An 18,585-nucleotide genomic window follows, 5' to 3' on the forward strand; every position below is an offset into this window, starting at 1 on the left:
TTCGATACCTGGTCTCCTTCCTATTTGACTATGAGCCCCATCTGGGACAGGGACTGTATTAATTTGTTTCTACCCTAGTGCTAAGGACAGTTCTTGACACATAGTAAACATTCAACAAATATTTTTTAAAAAAGGCAGCGGGCCCCATAAAGCAAATAAATCTACCTAGAATGTTAATACCCTACTCTCCCCGAGAAGGGCTGTCTGGCTTCTGTTCTTTCTGATGGCCATGAGTAGCTGGATGTGCTGGGCTGATCCACCCCGTAAAGCCTCTCTCTTAATTTTGCCCTAGTTTCCTGCAGTAGCTTCCAGGGAAACCCAAGCTGAAGACATGGGTCCCATGTCAGTGAATGTGATGTCACTAGGAGTTGTGGGATACCCAGGGCCCTTTCCGGGGGCTGGTCTATTCTCATCCTGGAGGGTCTAGACTTCAGCTTCTGACCCCGTTGTTAGGGCGCTCCCATGAATCTCTGGTGAGCTACAGCTGGAAATAGAACAGGGCAACGTTTTTCATGCCACGCTGCTAAAATACGAGGTAAGGCTAAAGATTTGGGCAGTCTGCAACAAAAGAATTGATAGCTCCCCCCTGCCTCTCTGCCTGAGCCATCTGAATGTGCGTTCACCGGTACATTCATTCATTCAATAGTATTTATTGAGCGCTTACTATGTGCAGAGCACTGTACTAAGCACTTGGGATGAACAAGTCAGCAACAGATAGAGACAGTCCCTGCCGTTTGACGGGCTTACAGTCTAATTGGGGGAGACGGACAGACAAGAACAATGGCAATAAATAGAGTCGAGGGGAAGAACATCTCGTAAAAACAATGGCAACTAAATAGAATCAAGGCGATGTATTCATTCATTCATTCATTCAATAGTATTTATTGAGCGCTTACTATGTGCAGAGCACTGTACTAAGCGCTTGGGATGAACAAGTCGGCAACAGATAGAGACAGTCCCTGCCGTTTGACGGGCTTACAGTCTAATCGGGGGAGACGGACAGACAAGAACAATGGCACTAAACAGCGTCAAGGGGAAGAACATCTCGTAAAAACAATGGCAACTAAATAGAATCAAGGCGATGTACAATTCATTAACAAAATAAATAGGGTAATGGAAATATATACAGTTGAGTGGACGAGTACAGTGCTGTGGGGAGGGGAAGGGAGAGATGGAGGAGCAGAGGGAAAGGGGGAAAAGAGGGTTTAGCTGAGGAGAGGTGAAGGGGGGGTGGTAGAGGGAGTAGAGGGAGAAGGGAGCTCAGTCTGGGAAGGCCTCTTGGAGAAGGTGAGTTTTAAGTAGGGTTTTGAAGAGGGGAAGAGAATCAGTTTGGCGGAGGTGAGGAGGGAGGGCGTTCCAGGACCGCGGGAGGACGTGGCCCAGGGGTCGACGGCGGGATAGGCGAGACCGAGGGACGGTGAGGAGGTGGGCGGCAGAGGAGCGGAGCGTGCGGGTGGGTGGTAGAAAGAGAGAAGGGAGGAGAGGTAGGAAGGGGCACACCTCCACATCAGGTCCAAGATACTGGGGGAACCCCTGCAGGCCTGGGCCCTGAAGCCCTATACCAAGAAAAGCAGCAAGCCAGGAGACATCGTCAGGTCTGCCCAAAATGGTAATGTCATTGTCGGTATGTCAGGAGGAACTGGAAAGCGGGTTTGCCTGGGGCCCAGCTGCCTTGCCCCTAAGGGGACTCATTTCTGTCCTGTGCTACATGCTGTCAGGCAAGCAAGAGAGCTTCTGCAAAAGGGCCAACCTGCTTCCCTGGGGTTTGAAGCCCACTTCCCATGTCCATGTTTTACTGGGACCCTGCAGCCGGGAGGGTGTTGGGGGTGGGGGGCCCAACTTGATGGGAGTGGCTGGATGTAACCTTTGCCCAAGCCAAGAAGGCTCCGTCTCGTAATCTGAACTTCCCATGGACAATTTTAAGATTATTTTCTGGGAGGAGAATGTTCTCCAGGTTCTGAAGTAGGGCTGTTTAGTCTGCAACACTGCCGCCATGAAAGGTTAATGAGGAAAGCAGACGGGAGTTCAAGTAGAATCTCCCCAAAGCAGCTGCGTGAACCTCCTGGAATCTTCTGCTGAAGTCACTGGTGACCCCGTTCCTAGGGGACGCAACTCCCAGACTGCTCAGTGGTGAGTCTCTGGCCAGTGCTGGAACTAGGAGGGGGTTTCCTGCAGGGGATGGGCACAAAAAGACATCAGAGTCAGCCCTTCTCCCTTAGGTCCCGCTTCAGTTCCCCCCTCCTCCTGGCTGGGGGCGGGCAAGTGTCTGGGGACCCGCTTGCGAGCACAGCCAGGGGAGGGCTACGCTGAACAGGATGCCGGATTCCACCACCACCTGCCCCTTCCCTCAGGTCAGGAGCCCCATTTGGGATACAGACTTTGACCTGATTATCTTATATCTACTACCTGTGCTTAGTATAATACTTGATGTATAGTAATGAATGTCATGATCATTTATTTTCATTATTTACCATCAGCACCTTTCTCCACAGGCACGAAAGTAGCTAATTCTGCCCCTTCTCCCACCCCTCCCGAGGGTTTTCCTTCCTGCTGCTTGAATTCACCACACTAGGAAAATGTACCAACCGTGTTAACCCTTGGGCAGACATGCCCCCCTCCCTCTGACTGGTTGGTTTTAACCTTGGAGGGATGAGGCACTTCTGATGTGGGTTTAGCAACTGGAGTGTTTGGACCACATGGGACTGATGGAGGCGATAGCTTGAGTTTCTCTTTGCCGGCAAAAAAGAAGAAAGGGAACAGAGTAGATGTGCCCAACGGCAAATGATTCTCCCCCCACCCCCACCATTAACCCTTGTGGCTATTGTGTTTGAGAGGAAAGTAGTGTGTCAAAAGAGAGGAAAGAAGTATGTCAAGTTTCCAAGGTGGAATTTTGACTGTCTCTCTGCTCCCTGGGTGTCTTTCTACTCACTGGCCACAGAAGCAGCATGGCCTAGTGGCTAGAGCCCAGGCCTGGGAGTCAGAGGGACCTGGGTTCTAATCCCAGCTCTGCCACTTACCTGCTGTGACCTTGTGCAAGTCACTTCCCTTAGACGTACACTGTGAGCCCGTTATTGGGCAGGGATTGTCTCTTATCTGTTGCCGAATTGTACATTCCAAGCGCTTAGTACAGTGCTCTGCATGTAGCGCTCAACAAATACTATTGAATGAATGAATGAACTTCTCTGTGCCTCAGTTCCCTCATCTGTAAAATAATAATAATAATGTTGGTATTTGTTAAGCGCTTACTATGTGCGGAGCACTGTTCTAAGCGCTGGGGGAGATACAGGGTAATCGGTTGTCCCACGTGAGGCTCACAGTTAATCCCCATTTTACAGATGAGGTAACTGAGGCACAGAGAAGTGAAGTGACTTGCCCAAAGTCACACAGCTGACAAGTGGCAGAGCCGGGATTCGAAATAGGGCTTAAGACTGTGAACCCCATGTAGGGACATGGACTGTGTCCAACGTGATTAGCTTGTATCCACCACAGCGCTTTGTACAGTGTCTGACACATAGCAAGAGCTTAACAAATACCACTATTATTATTATGTGAATAACTCTCTGTCTCTCAGTACCTATAGGACTAAACTTAAGCACTGACAAAGAAGGCATTATCTTGGGGTTAAATATATATTTTTTTAACTTACCACCTAGACCTAGGATTACATAGGAATAATATCAGTTATGATCTAGGGAGTCAAATTCACCCTTTCCGGCCCTGCTAAGATTCCCTGGTCAAATTGCATGCTGGAGATGAACAGCCCACAGTGAGGAGTGGCGGGGTGGTCTTCCATTTGGGGCTGGGGGAGCTGGCTGCGGCAGGGGATCGTAGAGGGCGGGGCTCACCTTGGCCCCCCATCTGTACCAAGGCGACAGCTGGGATGACCTCTCTCCAGAGCTTTTGTTTGCCTGGGGACTCTCTCTTCTCCTCTCTCCCAGGGCCCCCAGATCCCAGAGTCTCTGTGCCATATGGGACCTGGGCACCCTCGACAGATACACAAAACAATACAGGACGGCCCGCTGGGCACAGGTCACCCGCATGGAAGCGAGAAGTCAGTGTCCCAGCAGAGCTGCAGCTGCCAGAGGCTTGGGTGTGTGAGGATCTCAATGGCCAGATTCATCTAGGAGCGCTACAGAAATCTGTTCCAGGCCTGCAGGAGGAAATCGTTGCCATGAAAATATGCAGTGCAGAATGAGTGCCTACACACACACGTTCACGTGCCCTCCAGAAGTGCAGCCCTTGCATCTAATGAGAGTGGGTGCGCCGATGAGCGGTTGCTTGGGGAGAATAGAAGCTGCCGCACAGGTCTCGGGTAATGAAGCCTTTGCCTCTGGTAACGATGCTGATATATGTAAGCACCTCTCTCCGGGGGCTCCCCGTTCCCTATTTGGTTCCTTGTTTCCAGGCAACACGTTAATACCCCCAAACTCTTGAAATTTACAGCTCTCTGATCGTCCCTTTACTTCTGAATCTCACATCTGGAATGAATTTCACATCTGCCAGGTCTCCTAGGATGGCCCATCCATCCTGCTCGCTGCAGAGGAAAAACCAATAGTCGCAGCCTTGTGGTTTAGAGATTTGGGGTTTTTCAATTTTATTTTCCCCTAAGTTCCAGCTCGTAATGAATTCTCCTGCATAGCTGCATCAGGCTGCTAAGGTAAGGGTGAGGAGAGGTAAATGGGGGGAGCTAGCTCCTTGGATTCCCCCCCTCCCATTTAAGGTCTTGGCCCCAAGTGGTTTCTTGGGGTGGGAGCAGAGAAGAGCTTCCTGTAAGGGGAATGCTGCACACTGAAGTGAGGGAGGGAGAGATTAGCTGGGCCTGATTCCTCATTTAGTCTCAGGCCCCCATGAGGGGTTACTGAGGGGACGGTGTCTCAGCATCCTGTTGGAATCGAGCTTCCCGCTGCCTGTTTCTCGGAGCTCCTTCGGTGGTGTCTCAGCCCTTGAGGAGGTAGCCCGGTCAAGCACCCTTCATCCTGGTCATCACCATTAGTCTTCCCTCAGCAGAACTCATTCTTCATGTCCAAGATGGCGTGGGAGCATTACACTGCCATCCAGCCCGTCTCCCTCCACTAGGTTCGGGATGCGGTCAACAATTTCCAAATTGGGATTGGCGGACTGGGATTGGCTCGGTGAAGGAAGCTTCCTGCAGTGGTGGAATCCTTCTCTTGGAATTCCAACCAGGATTCTAATTATGGTGAATTTGACTTTAAGAGGGGCTTGGGGCTGAGGCCACTCACATGTGTTCATTAGTGTCTGACCAGCTGTGGCTCCAAGGCCCCTGCTGCAGTGGCAGCTGGGCTGCCCCGGGGCCCGTCACGTGAGAGGCTGAGGGGACCTCTGGAGGAGATGGGTCTGAACTAGGTTAGCTGGATTCCAGCACAAACTAGCACTGCATGAAAACACACTGACACCCTGTGGCCAGACGGGAGGACCAAGGAAGGCTGAGAGACACCAGAAAGACAGGCTGGGTTTTCGGCACTCTGTCCCGGTGAGGTCCATCCCTGGGCTAAACTAGCCATTTGTCCAAAATCAGCCCATCTGTCCCTCTGACTGGAATGGCTACATTGCCAAGATGCCTTTGTGTCATGTGGTTTTTTTTCCTCTTTAAACCTTTGATTTCCCTCCACCTCAGCTCCTGCAACCAAGCTTCATGGCCTGAAAGCAGTGTCTGTGTCTATAGGAACCTCGGAGGGGAACTTTATAGTGCTGGAGCAAGGGTGGGGACAAAGAACCTTTATCTATGTCTTTATGATGCTATGATTTAACGTAACCTACATCTGATGCTTCTGAATCGATAAAAGGTATTTATATATACACACACACATTTTTTTTTCAATATATCAGCTACTAACCGACCCTTGCACATTCTCTGGAGCAGACCCCAGAACTGTCCTCAGCACAGAGTCCCGATGGCAGACACAAGCCCCATTGAAAGAGGGCATTCACCTGCCTGGGGCTGTAATAATAATAATATAACTGTGGCTTTTATTAAGGGCTTACTATGTGCCAGGCACTGTTCTAAGCTTTGGGGTGGATACAAGAAAATCGAGTTGGACACAGTCCCTGTTCCTCATGACGCTCAAAGTCTTAAACTCCATTTTACAAATCTCCAAATCAAATGACTTTACCAAGGTCACACAGCAGCCGTGTGGCAAAGTCAGGATTAGAACCCAGGTTCTTTCACTCAATCGTATTTATTGAGTGCTACCTGTGGGCAGAGCACTGTACTAAGTGCTTGGAAAATACAATTCAGCAATAAATAAGAGACAATCCCTGCCCATAATGGGCTCACAATCTAGAAGGAATCAGGTTCTTCTGACTCCCAGGCCCATGCTCTTATCCACTAGGCCACACTATTCTCTTTTGTGACAGCTCGACTCACACCTGCTGTGAGTGAGAGCTGGACACTCGGCCCCCGAGTAGTGACGGGACAGGAAGCTTGGCAGAGGAGCCGGGGGATCAGATGCGAGAGGCTACAACTGCCTCCATCTTGCTCCCATCCATACAGCTCAGAAAGTAGGGGCCTAAGTCTTAAACCCCAATAAGGTCCTAAGAAAGGCACTGTGGAAGTGCAGTCTCACTGCCTCTCACTCTTCAGTTCCACCTTTTGCCTCTATCTGCTGGAGGGATGTGCTCGGCCTCTTTCAAACATCTTAAAACATCTTAAAGACCACTGGACCTACTGAATGATTTACATTCTCCTTGTAGAGTCGATCAATATTAGTCATAATGGTATCTATTTAGTGCCTACTGAATGTGATGTGCGATAGTAAGCACTTGAAGTACAATAGCAACAAAAAGGCAGGTTCTCTGCCTACAAGGAGCTTAACCGCTAATGGCATCTGAATGCTTACTGAGGCTTTAAGTACAAGGTAAAACAGCCTCAAATGATGCTACATCCCAGCTGTAAACTGGGAGTCAATTGCCATGGATAGACCGGCATTGGCATATTAAAGTCAAGAAAAGGAATGGTTCTCTTTGAACAGAAACTGCATGAGGATCAAGAAAGGAGGAGGCCAAAGCAAAAATACCTCCAAAAACTACAAGCATCAAACATGCCAACCCAACAAGGGACATCTTTTTGTGAGCACAGTATGGCCGAGATGATTCCACGCATTGACCTTTTCAGCCAGAAGTGCATTTTACAGGTGAATTTTGCCATCGGTGGCATTTTTTCAAGTATGAAGGACATCTCTCTCTCTTTCCACACACATCAACCCCCCCACCCCCCCACACACTATTTATGTAATGTGTACTGACTGCTAGATATTATAATAAGAGGTTGGGAGGGTTTAACATTAGAAAGATGTATGTATGTATATCTGCTGCCCTAAAGGAACTTATTTAATGGGGAGAGAAACAAAAGAGGAGCCCAGATGCTAGAGTTCCAAGTGGCTTTACACAAAATAGCCCCAGTAGCCTCAAAAATTGGCTCAGTGCTCTCCTATGTGTGTCAGCCAATTATACTTATTGAGCACTTACTCTGTGCAGAGCACTGTATTAAGCACTGGGAGAGTACAATAGAGTTAGTAGACATGAACAGAATAGTAAGGAGCTTACTATTTAACAAGTAAAACAACCACTAAAATCAATATCAAATAGGAGGAAGCAACAGAGGTGAAAGATATGTCTTTGTACTGTATCTATGTCTGATTATTCAGGGAAGGAAAGAGGGGACAGTTACTCTGAGTCCTTTCATTTTAAACATTCCCCTTAGTACAGTGCCCTGGGTTAAATACTTGCTTTGGTGTGTGCCCCACCCCTTTCCCTCTTTAATAAGGGAGTTTTTTCATCTTTTTTTTTTTTTGCACCTCTAAGGGAAGGACCAATACTCTTTAAGGGTGTGTTTTGATGTTGGTGGGGTCCTCCCTGATTTGGGTTTAGCCTGGAGAAGCTGTCCAATTTGGAATGGTGCTTGTCCTCTAGGCTAAGGAGCACACCTGCAGGTGTGTGAGCAGTCTGCACAGTACCATTCTACACTCAGTTTTATAATGCGGGAGTCACACTTTTGCGGAACCTCATCTTCAGAAAAGTTCACATTGTTGTATTTTCCACGTCCAATGCAGCATGCATGTGCATAACTATTTCTTTGCATATTGCCCTGCAGTGTATCCAGGCAGATGTGCATTGTCAGAACAGCCCCTAATGTTGTCATCAGGTTCTAGCCAAAGTTTGTAGGGAAAGCATGCCTTCTGGCAAAATGTCGTCTATTTTTATTGCTGGGATGATTGCTCTGTGTTTATGCCTCACTTTCCTCTCCCCAGGGATACTAAAGTCTTGCATTGCAGGGCTTTTGGTTCGAATTTGCCTGTGGGAAATCAACCTCAGTTAACATCTGGCTTTCATGAAATCCTCAGCACTGACTGCTTTTCACTTTGCCTTCTGACTCCAAGACCCTTTACCGTAGGGGAACAGAACCATCTCTCCACCAGAAGGAAGTTTAGTCTAGTCTGGGTTCTGGCTAGTTGGAGCTGTTTTTAGGTGGTCGAGCACTTTCAAGTTTAGTCGAGCAGATTTTCTGCACCCAGTGGTCTGGGAATCTCATTTGGACCACAATGGTTGGAAAAACTCATTTTGTGTAAATCCACTTAGGGGCAGCTGTTTATTTGCAGCCCGAGTATCTATGTTGTGAGAATGAACATTTGGGTGGCCACTCACCTATTTCTCAGCTGGTTGTCCCCTGTCCCGGGCAACTATGTCATCGGATGCCTTTATGTCCAGTATTTTCATTTTCAATTATCAGCTTCCATCTGCCTTGGTCCCTGCCACCGAGTCCTGTGGACCAGAAGTGAGATTTGTGTTCACAGCAACTCGGAAAGGGAATGTGATAACTCTGGAGTTGGGAGTGGGAATGGGGTGTCCACACAGTGTTCCACATGCCATCATCATCACGTTATGCCAAGTGCTGAGAATAACTCACATAACATCACATGCGTTCCGGGTCAGCAAAGCGGTGGCCACCATCTGCATGTACTTCTATTTGCCCCCCTGATAAATGTCCAAGAGGATTTGAGGCCACAGTGCCCCTTAAATCCTCTACGCCTTTCCACTCTCCATCCTATTTGCCTTCTTACTCCTCCCCAGTATATTCCATTTCCACTTGCACATTTTCTCTCCTTCCCTAGTTCTCCCTCCCTCAATACCTTCCTGCTACTCAAGTTTTGAGGTTCTGTTCTCTCCTCAGCGCTTCTCTGTCCAGATGATTTCCCTGAGAGGATGTGTGCTACGCGCTCCCTTTAATAATAACAATAATAATAATAATAATTGTGGCATCTGTTAAGCACATATTGTATGCCAAGCAGTGAAGTACAAGCTAGGGTAGATACAAGATAGGTCAGACACGGTCTCTGTCCCTGACATGGAGCTCACAGTCTAAGTAGGAGGGAGGATAAGTATTTAATTCCTGTATTACAGATGAGGAAACTGAAGCACAGAGTTGAGTGACTTGCTCAAGGTCACACAGCAGGGAAATGAGGAAGCCGGGACTAGAAGCCAGGCCCTCCGGCTCCTTGGCCCGTGCTCTTTCCACTAGGCCATGCTGCTTCTAGAGGCTGTCCTGCCCTGTCCCCTCCCTCCTCGAGACTTTGTGGGCTGTCCCACTGAGCGGTACCGGTGGCACTATTGGTCCATTCAGTGGGCCCTGCAGGGGAGGCTGGAAATGAGCTGGAGTGTTTTATTGATTGTTATAAAATTAGGCTCGTTGTTGTTCCTTTGCCTTAGAGGGTCATTATGAATTGAAGCATTCATTAAGACCCACAGCAGCAGCTAGCATATTTTTTTCCTCCCCGCCCATCCCCTTCCCCACCCCAGGGACAAGATGGGCTTGGCACCACGCCTTGGAGATCAGCAAACCTGGTCTGCCAGCCTGGGACCGGTAGGGGACTCTTAGTGGGGACAGAGACGGCAGTTTATGGTTGCTCTGCCTTTTCCATGAATAAACCCAGTCTTTGCTGGTGACTTATAAAGGGAGCATTCTCCCTAGGCAAGCCCCCACCCCCGTTTCAGCTCAGCCTAGGAACAGGAATATTTGGGGGAAAATTTGAATTCCGATTACTACAGTTTCTTTTAAAGTTATGAAAGGAAGGAGGAGTGAAGAAGGAACTCTGTGAATGGCTTGGGTTTTGTTTTTTTTTCCACTGGTGACCCATTACTCAAAACTAATGGAAGTTTGAAACTCCCCCAAATGCTTGTAAGTTTTCCGCTTGATTTTGTCAAGGGAGAATTGAGAGAAAATAGACAAAATCCTTTTTATTCGCCCTGGTGGCTCCTTATTCTCAAAATCTTTATGAATGGCTTTTATAATATTTCTGTGATGTTAAGTAGGTTGCAGTTTATCTTTGCATTTTGCAAATGAAGAAACTAGGAGATGACCTAGATACATTGCTCAGTAGAGTGAAATCGAATTGGATGTTTGTTCATTCAATCGTATTTATTGAGTGCTTACTGTTTACAGAGCACTGTACTAAGCACTTGGGGGAGTATAATATAACAATAAGCAGACACATTCCCTGTCCACAGTGAACCTGCAGTCTAGAGGGGGAGACAGACATTAATATAAATAAATTAAGGATATGTACAGAAGTGCTGTGAGGCTGGGAAGAGGATGAAGGGAGTGGAAGACAAAGAAAAGAGGGATTAGTCAGGGAAGACCTCTTGGAGATGTGCCTTCAAAAAGGCTTTGAAGGCAGGGAGAGTAATTGTCTGTCGAATATGAAGAGGGAGGGCATTCCAGGCTAGAGGCAGGAGGTAGATGAGAAGTCAGGGGTGAGATAAACGAGATTGTGGTACAGGAGTAGGTAAGAGTAGGAGTAAAGAAGTGTGTAGGCTGGGTTGTGGTAGGGGAACCGTGAGGTGAGGTAGAGGGGGGCAAGGCGATTGAGTGCTTTAAAGCCAATGGTAAGCGAGTTTCTGTTTAATGAGGAGGTGAACAGGCAACCGCTTGAGGTTCTTGAGGGGGTTGGGGAATCATGGACTGAAGCTTTCTGTAGAAAAATGAGCCAGGCAGCAGTATGGAAGTATACCAGTGAAGTATGGAAAGACAGGAGGCAGGGAGGTCAGCAAAGAGGCTGATACAGTAATCAAGGCGGAATAGGATAAGTGCTTGCATTAGAATGGTAGGAATTTGGATGGAGAGGAAAGGACAGATTTTAACGACGTTGTGGAGGTTGAACGGACAGGATTTAGTGACAAATTGAATATGTGAGCTGAATGAGAAGGAGAGAGCGAGAGACAGAGGAGTCAAGGATAATGCCAAGTTTATGGGCTTGTGAGACGGGAAGGATTGTGGTGCTATCCACGGTGATGGGAAAGTCAGGGAAAGGACAGGGTTTGGGTGGGAAGATAAGGAGTTCTGTTTTGAGCATGATAAGTTTGAGATGATGGCGGGACATCCAGGTAGCGATGTCTTGAAAGCAAGAGGAAATGAGAGACCGCAGGGAAGGGCTGGAGAAGTAGATTTGGGAATCGTCCGCATAGAGGTGGTAGTTGAAGGCATGTGATTTGGAGGTGGATGGGCAACCAATGGAGATTCTTGAGGTGTGGGGAAACCACGGACTGAATGGTTTTGTAGAAAAATGAGCAGGGCAGCAGAGTAAAGTATGGACTGAAGGGGAGAGAGACAGGAGGCAGGGAGGTCAGGAAGAAGACTGATGCAATAATCAAGGCGGGACAGGATAAGCACTTCATCAGGTGTGTCAGGTGCTATTTGCCAGCTAGACAGGATTTCTGCCTAAAAAAAAGTGTGCTATGACTTTTTACATTATGTGTGGCTTAGTGGAAAGAGCACGGGCTTGGGAACCAGGGATCATGGGTTCTAATCCCGACTCCACCAGTTGTCTGCTGCGTGACCTTGGGCAACTTACCTTCTGCACCACTTACCCTCTGTAAATGGGGTTGAAGGCCGTGAGCCCCATGTAGGACAACCTCATTACCTTGCATCTACCCCACTGCTTGGACCAGTGCTTGGCACAGAGTAAGCACTTAAGAAATACCATCATTATTAATAATAGTTTTGGTATTTTCCAAGCGCTTACTACGTGCAGAGCACTGTTCTAAGCGCTGGGGTAGATACAGGGTCATTGGGTGGTCCCACGTGAGGCTCACAGTTAATCCCCATTTTACAGATGAGGTAACTGAGGCACAGAGAAGTTAATAATAATGTTGGTATTTGTTAAGCGCTTACTATGTGCCAATCATTGCTCTAAGCGCTGGAGTAGATACAAGGGGATTAGGTTGTCCCCCGTTTTCCAGATGAGGGAACTGAGGCCCAGAGAAGTGAAGCGACTGGCCCACAGTCACCCAGCTGGCAGAGCCGGGATTCGAACCCATGACCCCTGACTCCCCAGCCCGGGCTCTTTCCACCGAGCCACGATGACGACTATTGTCTTTACCACGTCATCACCAGCGGAGCAGTTACCCCGGTGGAAAGACCCCGGGCTGGGGAGTCAGAGTTCATGGGTTCGAATCCCGGCTCTGCCGCTTGCCAGCTGTGTGACTTTGGGCAACTCACTCAACTTCTCTGTGCCTCAGTCACCTCATCTGTCAAACGGGGATTAAAACTGTGAGCCCCACGTGGGACAACCTGATCTCCTTGTATCCCCCAGCGCTTAGAACAGTGCTTTGCACAGAGTAAGCCCTTAACGAATACCACCATTTAAAGGGTCTTCCCGGGGCCTGGCTCGCTGCAGGGGCGGGAGGGGGGGGGGAATTGCAAGTCGGCTGGCAGCCCGGATCCGACGGGGTGGGGGGGTTGGTCGCTAAGTGCCCAGGTGCCCCGGAGGGACCTGCCCGGGCCGCCGGGGGAGAAAGCCAACCTGCCAGGACCGGACAGGGCGAAGGGCGAGCGAGGGTCAGCCAGGCTGCAGGCTGCAGACACCAGGCCCACGCCATCTGAGCCTCTCAGCCTGCCTCGGCCTTCACCTCTTCAAGTCGTCGCCCTGCTGAGCGTGCAGGGCTCGGGGGCCCTTTGGCTCGGTGGCCCCGTGGGCCGGCGGGCCCCGCCCCCCCCCCCGGGACGGTCCATCGGCGGCCCGCGGCGGGGGGGGCGGGGAGGGGAGCGGGCCCCGCTGATTGGCTGCGAGAGAGGCGTTGGGCCGGGACGGTACCACTTGCCCCCGGCGCGGGGGGGAGGGGGGAGCGTGTGGGAAGGGCGCGGGGCAGGCGGGCGGGGAATGGCCGGCCGCCGGAGGCAGCGCGGCCCCTGAGCGCGGCCGGGACGGACGGCGGAGGGGCGGCGCCGACGGAGCGCGCCGCGGACACCGGGGTCCGGCAGGTGAGCGGGCTGACGAGCGCAGGGAGCGGCGGGCCCCGCCCCCCTCCTCGTCCTCCTCGTCCTCCTCGGCGCGGCCGCCCCAGGGTCCGGGGGCGGCGGGGAGGGGAGCGGGGGGGGGGGGGGGGGCAGGCCGGGCCCCGGCGGGGTTCCGGGTCCCTGAGCGCGAGCGCGGGCACGAGGAGCCCGCGGGGGCCGCTCCCTCGGGCCCCCACCAGGGGGCGCCCGCCCAGAGAGGCCGCGCGCCGCTGGGGGGGGGCCGCGAAGTCCGCCCACGACAGCCCGCCCTCCGCAGCCCCCGGCCGCGGGTTCTAATCCAGCCTCCGCGGACTGACCTTGGGCAAGTCGTTTGGCTTCCCCGGGCCTCAGTTCCCTCCTCGGTAAAATGGGCATTCATTCGGTCGTATTTATTGAGCCCTTTCTATGCGCTGGTTAGATTAGACTGGGGGCCCGTCATTGGGCAGGGCTGGTCTCTCTCTGCTGCTGAATTGTCCATTCCAAGCGCTCAGTACAGTGTCCTGCACATAGGAAGTGCTCAAGAAATGCTACTGAATGAATGCAGAGCCCCGGACTGAGCGCTTGGGATGGACAGTTGGGCAGCAGACGATAGAGACCATCCCTGCCCAATTCATTCATTCAGTCGTATTTATGGAGCCCTTACTCTGTGCAGAGCACTGTACTGAGCGCTTGGGATGGACAGTTCGGCAACAGATAGACAATCCCTGCCCATTTCATTCATTCAGTAGTATTTATGGAGCCCTTACTCTATGCAGAGCACTGTACTGAGCGCTTGGGATGTAAAGTTCAGCAACAGATAGGGACAATCCCTGCCCAATTCATTCATTAAATCGTATTGAGCCATTACCATGTGCAGAGCACTGTACTGAATGCTTGGGATGCGCAGTTCGGCAACAGATAGAGACAATCCCTGACCATTTCATTCATTCAGTAGTATTTATTGAGCCCTTACTGTGTGCAGAGCACTGTACTGAGCGCTTGGGATGGACAGTTCAGCAACAGAGAGAGACAATCCTGCCCAATGACGGGCTCACAGTCTAAACGGGGGAGACACACAGCAAAGCAAAACAGAACAAAACAAGGCAAGACAACATCGTCAAGATTAATAGAATCATGAAGATATACGCCTCATTAACAAAATAAATAGGGTAAGAAGTAATATATACAGATAAGCACAGAGGGGAAGGGAGGAGGAGCAGAGGGAAAGGGGGGGCTCAGTCTGGAAGGCCTCCACGTGGGACAACCTGACTACCTTGAATTGACCCCGGCACTAGTGTTTGGCAACAGTAAGCCCTTAACAAATATCATTATTATTATTTGCCGTGCCCGGACTCCGCTTGGGGAAACGTTTGCTGTGGCTCGGAGCGCTACACTCTCTACCCAGGGATGTGCTCGATGCCCGTCTGCGGGCTTTTGCCTCTCTGCCCAGTCGGTCAATCCATCAGTCATTCAATCGTATTTATTGAGCGTTCACTGTGTACCAAGCACTGTACTAAGCGCTTGGGAGAAAATATAACTGAGTGCTTACTGTGTGCAGAGCACTGCACTAATAAGAATAGTAATTATAGCATTTGTTAAATGCTTATTGTGTGGCAGGCACTGTACTAAGTGCTGGGGTAGATACAAGCTAATCGGGTTGGATACAGTTCCTGTCCCAGGTGGGGCACACAGTCTCAATCCCCATTTTACAGATGAGGGAACTGAAGCCCAGAGAAGTTAAATGACTTGCTGCCCAAGGTCCCACAGCAGACAAGTGGCAGAGCTGGGATTAGAACCCATGACCTTCAGACTCCTAGGCCCGTGCTCTACCCACGGTGCCATGCTGCTTCTCCATTGGAGGCCTGGCCCCTCCCGACCTGCGCCCTCACCCCAGCATGGCCAGAAGGCTTCTCTGGTCTCCTTCCAAATGACAAGAGTCCCTTTCATTGGCTTTGTCTTGCCCGGGAGGCCGTCACCCCTCTCCCGTTGACCCGAGACGGTTGGGTCTCACTTTCATCCAAAGCACCTTGGAGCGTCACTTTAGTCAGAGGGACTTCTGTCCCCGGCCCAGTGCAACTTCAGACCCATCTGGACGTTTGTTGGGCTAACCTTACGGCCTGGGGTTAGAAGCCTATTTTGCAGCCATGTTAAAATCCCTCTGGCCCTGGGTTCTCTCCTTCCAGCTTTCCCAGTCGGACGGACTAATAAGGAAATAGCGTGGCAGGAGGAAGCGTGGATTGCACGCCTAGTGTCATTTCTTGGTGTAGTGTCTCCGCACAAAGCGAAACCACAGTTGTCTGAAGTGTCCTGGGTAGGGAGGTCAAGCCTCATCTAGATGCTCTTAAACTCTCAGTAGTTTAACCGTCAGAAGGAAGGGGAAGCTGGGGAACTTGTAGTTGAACCCTAAGAGATTTTCTTGAGTTTCGCTTTTCCACACCCTTTTAAGGAGGGGCTGCTTCCAATCTATTGTAGTGCCAGGAACCCCCCTGCAAGGTTTGCTTTCTGAAAGAGTTGGCAGCATAATCTAGGCCAGGGCAACCTGCTCCTCTGTGGATGGTAGAACTGCTGTCTTCCTCTCCTTTATCCTCGGTACAAGAGCCCTGGCCTTCATCAGAACAGCAAATGTTGGTTATAGTGGGGACTGTCACTTGGCCCCCTGTGCGTACTCTGTGGGTATATACTCTTTTTGGATCTCTGGCACTACAAAGATCCTAATTTCTTAACCATGTCAGTGGTGTAGTAGAATAGTTGCATGATTAACCGTGAGACCGGTTAACCATTATTGAAAGCGACTGCTTGTGCCACAGCTTTTAGTGCCTCATAATGGATAAAATACTCCACTGTGATATAATGTTACAATGATGTTTATATCCCTCCTTAATGCATTATGTTTTCACTCATGTCCTCTTCCCTCACCATATCCCTTTTGGGTAAGGAGGGCAGATAATCTAACATTTTAACTGCTGTGCCTCTGTTTCTCTCTCTGTAAAGGGATTAATCAAAAATCATCCAGTGAGTCAGTGGTGGAAATGAGTCTAGAACAGTATTTCTAGAAGCAGGATGGCGTAATGGATAGAACCTGGGCCTGTAAGTCAGAAGGTCATGGGTTCTAATTACAGCTCTGCCACTAGTCTGCTGTGTGACCTTGGGCAAGTCACTTAATTTCTCTGCTCCTTAGTTATCTCATCTGTACAATGGGGATCTGGGCTGTGAGTCCCACGTGGGACAAGGACTGTGTCCAACCCAATCTGCTCGTAACCACTCCAGTGCTTCATACAGTGCCTGGCACATAGTAAGCATGTAGCAAATACTATTATTATTATTATTAATTTCAAATGTGACCATTGAATAATTTACTGTTGTAGTGTTTTCTGTTGCTCCTTTTTCTCTGATAATAGTAAGGATATTTCTTGAGCATACACAGAGTGCAGTGCACTCTCCTAAATGTCTGGAAAGGTAGGATTTGGGTGTCATCTGTATAGAGTGGGAAGCTGAAGCTAGTGAGCAACTGAGCTCTCAGAGAGGGTGGGTATAATAATAATCATAATAATGTTGGTATTTGTTAAGCGCTTACTATGTGCCAAGCACTGTTCTAAGCGCTGGGGGAGATACAGGGTAATCAGGTCGTCCCACGTGAGGCTCACAGTTAATCCCCATTTTACAGATGAGGTAACTGAGGCACAGAGAAGTTAAGTAGGAGAGAAGGGGACTCAGAATGGAGTCTTGCGGGACACCTGTCTACAGTTAGGGATTTCAAGGGGGTAGAGGAGCTAGAAAACAAGACTGAAAAAAGAGTGCTAAGAGACGTTGGAGGAAAACCAGTGTAATACTTTGTTGGAAGAATCAAGTTCTGAGAGTGTTTCAGGGAGGAGGGAGGGTGGCCCTTGGTGTCGAAGGTCACAGGTCAAGTAGGATTACAACAGAATAGGGCTTGGTTATAAGGAAGTCCTGGTGACCTTAGGGTTGTTTCAGTGGAATGAAGGGTCTGTAACTTAACTGAAGCATCCACAAGAGAGTTGGTGGAAAGAAAACAAAGGCAGTGGATGTGTCCAACCCTTTCCAAGAGTGTAGTTAGAAATGGGAGGGGGAGGTGGGGTATTAGCTAGAGGAGGCTGTGGAATCGAGAGGGCACTGTCACTTACAGGGAGCCAAGCCCTCATATCCTGCTCTGACCATTGTATCAGCCTCCCCGCTGAACTTCCTGCCTCGTGTCCCTCCCCGCCGGCCAGGCACAATCTTCACTGTGCCGGCCATATCCTTTTTTTAAAAAAAAACCTTCAGACCTTATCTCCCCATTTCTCAAAAACCTCTAATTGTTGTGTATCTACTTTTATGTGAAACTGAAACTCCTTACCAGTGGCTTTAAGGCACTCAATTAGTTCTCCCACTCTTACCTTAGCTCACTGATATCCTAATACAACCCAGCCCCCACACTAAGCTTTTCTAATGCCAACCTACTCTCTGTACCTCAATCTCATTTATCCTGCCACTGACCCCTTGCCCACGTCCTCCTTCTGGCCTGAAACTCCCTCCTTAGTATACAACAGACCACCACTCTTCTCACCTTTAAAGCCCACCTAAAACCACATCTCCCTCCAGGTCCTTCCCTGACTAAGCTCTTATCTTCTCCTCAGCACCTCCTGTGCACTCATATTTGTATACCTTAAGGACTTGATATTCCCCTCACTCCCACAGAACTTAAGTACATATCTTTGCATTCTGCCATTTTCCTTCTCTTAATGTCCATATCGCCCTCTAGACTCTAAGTTCCTCGTCAACAGGAATCGTTTCTACGAATTCTGTTATATTGTACTTTCCCAAGTGCTGAGTACACAGTTAGCACTCAATAAATACCATTGATTGATTGAGAATAATTTGTTTTGTTGTTAATGGTCATTCATTGTGACCATTGGTCAAGACCAAAGTGGCTCCCTTATTTAATGAGGCAGAGGCAATGAGTAGCTGTAATAGAAGTAATAATAGTATTTATTAAGCGCTTATCCCGAACAAAGCACTTTACTAAGCCCAGGGAAAGGTTACGTCTACTTGGGTTTCTTTGTCCTCCCCTGACTCTCTTCCTTTAACCCTTTCTTCTCCTTTCATTCCTTTCCATCCCTTCCTTTAGCCCTTTTCCTTTTGTCTTTCTCACTCTTCTAATCAGGGACCCCAAATTAAAACATTTTGTCCATCAAAATGTGGTTGGTCTAAGCACAGTTTTCACTGGTTTGTACATCTGTCTCCAGTTCTTTGCCCCGAATAGGGAGGTAGTGTAGTCTAGTGGAAAGAGCAGGGACCTGAAAGTAAGAGGACCTGGGTTC

At 49.5% G+C, this 18,585-nt stretch overlaps 1 protein-coding gene and 1 long non-coding RNA gene across 2 annotated transcripts in view; one reads left to right on the forward strand and one right to left on the reverse strand.

The window, feature by feature from the left end:
• The window catches only part of LOC114817386, a 33,972-nt gene extending 20,986 nt beyond the window's left edge, over positions 1 to 12,986 (reverse strand). The window contains exons 1-2 of the long non-coding RNA XR_003765242.2: positions 12,816 to 12,986; positions 8,662 to 8,778 (exon numbers count right to left, since the gene is read on the reverse strand). This is a non-coding gene — a long non-coding RNA (uncharacterized LOC114817386). The remainder of the gene's footprint in view (positions 1 to 8,661; positions 8,779 to 12,815) is intronic.
• Positions 12,987 to 13,180: 194 nt separating this feature from the next.
• Positions 13,181 to 18,585, forward strand: part of FAM20B (FAM20B glycosaminoglycan xylosylkinase) — a 29,103-nt gene continuing 23,698 nt past the window's right edge. The window contains exon 1 of the mRNA XM_029081148.2: positions 13,181 to 13,273. The gene's annotated coding sequence lies outside the window, so the exon portion shown is untranslated. The remainder of the gene's footprint in view (positions 13,274 to 18,585) is intronic.

Source organism: Ornithorhynchus anatinus, chromosome 16 (genome assembly GCF_004115215.2).
Source record: "Ornithorhynchus anatinus isolate Pmale09 chromosome 16, mOrnAna1.pri.v4, whole genome shotgun sequence".
Classification (NCBI taxonomy): domain Eukaryota; kingdom Metazoa; phylum Chordata; class Mammalia; order Monotremata; family Ornithorhynchidae; genus Ornithorhynchus; species Ornithorhynchus anatinus.